Source organism: Mus caroli, chromosome 16 (assembly GCF_900094665.2).
Source record: "Mus caroli chromosome 16, CAROLI_EIJ_v1.1, whole genome shotgun sequence".
In the NCBI taxonomy this organism is placed as follows: Eukaryota; Metazoa; Chordata; class Mammalia; order Rodentia; family Muridae; genus Mus; species Mus caroli.
This window is the reverse complement of record NC_034585.1, coordinates 32,429,991-32,435,190: the sequence shown is the minus strand read 5'-3', so window position 1 is coordinate 32,435,190 and position 5,200 is coordinate 32,429,991. Positions and strand designations below refer to the sequence as shown.

Here is a 5,200-nt window from a genome sequence, read left to right as displayed (position 1 = left end):
TAATAGTATCTTGTCTTTATGAACATGCCTTTTTGCTAATCTGTCTTTTTACCTCATTTGCCCTTCTTTTGTCTACAGTAAAAGAAATTCTCCCTAACTTATAGACCTTGATTTAGCAGGTAGAGAAAAAAATTTATTGAAGTTATAGCTCTATGACAAAGTTACAAACATAAATTCTCCGTTGAAATAAAACTTTGAAGAAATGGATCCCCTGAAATATTAATGTTTAGATATAGATAGCTACATATTTAATGTAAGACAAGTCTGAGTGATTCTCACATTAATAGTAGTTAAAAGGAAATAGAGCTACAAAGTCCATCTAAGAAAAGACACCTTAAGTATGACCTAGGTAGTGATAAAATGAATTGCAGATTAAAACAATAAGAAGCTCTCGTATCCTCAATTAGGTTAGCAAGGTAGTTTTTAAATGGGGATAATCAAAATATTCCCATCATACGTCTGGCAGGGGGGATACCATGATCAGGAAGGTGGCTTTCCTAGGGCAAGGCTCACCCATGACACATGGGATGTGGTGATCCCTATGATTTTATTTCAGGATATTTGATCAAATTGTGAACCTACAGATTGTGTTACTTATTGAGAACCCCTGTTTCTTGTTATGGTGTGGCTCAGTCCTTAGCATGCACCTTTAACCCCCTGGCTGGCATTCAGATATGCCCTTAGTACACACTTGTAATCCCAAACAACAAAGGTAAAATTAGTTTGTCGAGGGAAACAGCCATGTTTGAAAGTGATGACTAATTGAGTGGCAGACAAAGTGATGAGTCAGAGAAAGATTTGACAGAATAGGATTATGCCCAACTTTTACAAGAAGAGAGAGGAAAGGGAAGCTACATGAGGGACAGTGCAGAGGGAGGAGGAGGCGGCAGTTTTACTGGGACAGTTTTATAGAGACTGCTTACAGAGAAAACAAGCTAGTTATAGATGAAGACAGAAGGAGCCAGAGAATAAGAAGGAACCAGAAGATTAGAACAGATTGCCAGAATTAGTTTGAGGCCAAGCAGAGTACTTCAGAAGCTGAAAGAGGACAGATTGAGTCAGTCAGCTTAGAAAGGAGTTCGAACCAGAACAGCTGAGTTGAACCAGCCAGCCTGAGCTCAGAAAGAACAAGAAAGGGTGAGAGGATTTAGCAGTAAGTCTTAGAGATTGAAAACATTCTAGATCTAGGTCAGGTTGTAGTAAGGCTAGAAGCTTTGTCCTTTCTCCTGTCTACATATTTGGAATGTGACTATTTTACTTTTAAAATGAAAAATCCATTCGATGGGTAGTGTTTGCTTTAGGTTTTGTTTTGTTAGTTTTGTTTGGTTTGGTTTTTAGGTTGTTGGTAGTTTGGGTTTGTTTGTTTGTTTGTTTGTCCAAGACAGGGTTTCTCTGTGCAACTCTGACTGTCCTAGAACTTGATCTGTAGACCAGGCTGGCCTTGAACTCGGAGATCCACCTGCTTCCGCTTCCCAAATTCTGAGATTAAAGGGCTGCTCTTTTGTTTTGGTTTTTAACCACTGCAAATTTAAAAACTGCATGTATGTCAGTGCACCACATGTGTGTCTGGTGCCCACAGAGGTCAGAAAAAGGAGCTGGATGCGTAGAGTGGTAGGTAGGTATAGGTGGTTTGAGCCTCTAAATGGGTGCCAAGAACCAAACCTAAGCCATTGCTCTTAACTGCTGAGCCATCGCCACAGCTCTGTCTTAAAGATTTTCTAGGCAATGTTTTCTGCCTTCTTTTGTAATGTTGCTAAGTCTCTGAAGGCTTGATAAAGACAGATCATCTAAAGTAAAAATTGAGAGGAAATTTTTATGTAAAATGCCCATGATGAACTATGATGTGAAAAAACTAATTGTTTTATGTTGTATAATTTTGATGTGTTCAAAATAAGGCTTGGCCTTCTGAGACATGAGTCTAAAAGCACAAGAATCAAAACAAAAACATGATGACCTGAACTGCATCCAAATTGAAACCTTTTATGCAGCAAAGGAAATCATGATGAAACTGAAGAGACAGCCCACAAAGTGGGTGAAAATACTTGTCAGCCAGAAATTAGATACTGACTGTATATGATTTATGTATATGTGTACATACATACACTCTTACAGCTCAACAAGACAGCTCAATTTTACTATTTATTTATTGGGTATTGGGGGTTTTGTTTGTTTGGCTGGTTAGTTGTTTGTTTGTTTTGTTTTGTTTTTGTTAAAACAGTTTTTGAGACAAGTTCTCATTATGTAGCCTTGACTGGCCTGGAACTTCCTATGTAGACAAATCTGGCCTAGAAAGCATAGAGATCCTCCTTTCTCTACCTCCAGAGTGCTGCGATTAAAGTTGTGCACCTCCATTGACTGACCCAGTATTTAGAATGGACATGCTTAAACATTTTCTCAAGGCTATATAAATGGCAGCCAATCCCATGAAATACTCAGGGAAGTGCAGAGCAGAACCACAGTAAGACAACATTGCTCTAGGATGGCTAATCTAACGGCAGATGGCAGCTACAGTTACATGGATAGAGAGAAGCCTCACACACTGCTGGTATGAATGCCATTGTGGTGTGGCTGCCTTGGAAGACAGCCTAGAGGTTCTTCAAAAAGTTAAAGCACACAATTATGATATGAGTCACCATGCGTTTCTAGGAGAATGAGAGCATATGTCCACACCAAAATATATACACAAATGGTCACAGCATTTTTACACACTCAGCCTCAAAGTAGAAAACACTCCAGTGTCTGTCAACAGAAGAGAGGCTGACAAGATGTTCTATCCATATAAGGGGAAATTGTGTGGATTGGAGTCTTTATACACGCTACAAAGTGGATGAACTTCAAGAGCATGCTGAGTTTATGAAACTGGTCACAAATACCACATTTTGCATGAGTTGTCTATGTGAGATGTTTAGAACATGAAAAAAGTCTATAGAGACAGAACATAAGTGGGAACATATAAAATTTATATGTTTTAAATGGGTGAGTTATACAGCATGGGAATTATTTGACTAAAGCAGTTTTTTTTTTCTTTTTAACAACACTTATATTTTGACCCGACTGTAAGAAAAAAGATGGGTGACTAGATGTTATAACACACCCTTATAAATTACAACACATATGCAACCAGAAGGCAGGGGCTAAGGCATGGTCATGAGGCTATATGGGGACAGTAATGAAAATAACCTCAAATTATTTGGATAATTTTGTTGGTTTTTATTTGTGGGTAGGACCTGGCATTGAACCCAGTGTCATTTGCTTGCTTGCTTGCTTGCATGCATGCATGCATGCATGCTTGTTTGCTTGCTTGGTTGATTGATTGATTGATTGATTGATTGATTGATTGATTTCTATGTAGATTTGGCCATCCTGGAACTCATTGTGTAGTTCAGAGTACCCTTGAACTCACAGAGATCCACCTGCTCTACTGGTGGAGTGCTGGGATTAAGGCATACAACACTATGCCCAGCTTGAACCCAGTGCCTTATGCATGCTAAACACATGCTCTATCACTGACCTACCCTCCAAGAATGGTATTCTAAAACTTGATTACAGTATTGGTTATAAAACTCTGCAGAGGTATTTAAAAATCACGGAATTTATATGTTTTAAATGGGTGAGTTATACAGCATGGGAATTATTTGACTAAAGCAGTTTTTTTTCTTTTTAACAACACCTATATTTTGACCCGACTGTAAGAAAAAAGATGGGTGACTTTTTTTATAACACACCCTTATAAATCACAACACACATCGTGTCACACAGGCATCACAACACACATGTGAATACCCACACATAGGCACACATCCACATGATTAAAAATTTCAAATTATATCTTTAAAAGTAAAAAAAAATAAAGGAAGATTACTGGCGAGTGTGTTTGAAGAATTCAGCATATAGCAATAAGCCAATTAATTGTAGGTATTTTAAACTTTTTTTTTACTTATTTTTGTTTTATGTATATGAGTGTTTTGCCTGCATATCTGTGCACCACGTGAGTGTGGTGCCAGCAGAGGCTAGAAGAAGACACTGAACTCTCTAGAACTGGAGTCCAGAACATTGTTAGCCTCCACGTGGGTCCTCTGGAAAAACAGCTCATCCCTTTTACCACTGAGCCATCTTTTCAGCCCCTCTCTCATAGGCACTTCTTGATAGTGAAATAACAGGTGGCTTTCATTTTCTTTTGTATTCAATATCAACCAGTGCTCATAGATGCCATTATCTAATAAATCCTTTAATATCAAGTGCTGATTTTATCAGCCAGTCAGGCAGAGCTGCAAAACCCTAAGTAAACTCTGATATATACAGGCCTGGAACACAGAGACCTAGGAGCATGCAGACCCAGGAGCGCATCTGAGCAGATCTCGGTCACCATTTTTTCCAGGCTGCTGTTAACTGTTAACTGGAACTCCAAGGGCATTCATCTGAACCCAATGCCTTAATTTCTTTTTAGGCACAAAGAACATCATAATGAGTCCTCAAGACTGGGTTTTTTTGAGCATCAATTTAGTCTGTGGAAGTGTGGAGCACAATACATGGCAGAAAGCAACTCCTCATGCCTACTTCTCGTCTTAATTCCACTACTTTTTTTTGACACAAGTAGAGAAAAATTAGGCTAGATTATTGTTTTGTTTTTAATTAACCTTAATTTTTATTTTGTGTGTATGGTTATTTTTCCTGAATGTATGCCTCTGCACTATGTATATGCAGTGCGTATGGAGGCCAGAATACTGGATCGTCTGACACAGGCGTTACAGACAGTTGTGAGCTGCCATGTGGATGCTGGGAATCAATCCACCAGCAGAGCCGGTGTTCTTGACTGTAGAGCCATCTCTCCAACCCCTCCACTTTTTTTAAGCCTATATTTTCTGAATGGTCTGTATTTGTGCCTATTGACCAATGGTCACATGTCCAAAGGAAATTCCCTCCCTTGCACACAGCAGGTTAAGGAGTTTTTTTGTTTGTTTGTTTGGTTGGTTGGGGTTTTTTGCAGCTGTTTCTCCTAGCCAGAATACTCAGCCACATGAGGAAACATGTGCTAGGAGAGTTTGAATGCATCAGAATCACACACATTAATAAGAAAACACTTCCAATTTTTCACATTAAAAAGTAGCTGAAAGTATGTGACCATTTATCTAAAGCCCCAAAGTCTCCAGAACAGTGCAGTCATTTTGTTTGCACACATGGACAGAAAACCACAGGGGCT

At 38.9% G+C, this 5,200-nt stretch overlaps 1 pseudogene; it reads left to right on the top strand.

The window, feature by feature from the left end:
- Positions 1–453: 453 nt before the first annotated feature.
- LOC115029662 lies at positions 454–582 on the top strand (annotated as a pseudogene).
- The last annotated feature ends 4,618 nt before the right edge of the window (positions 583–5,200 follow it).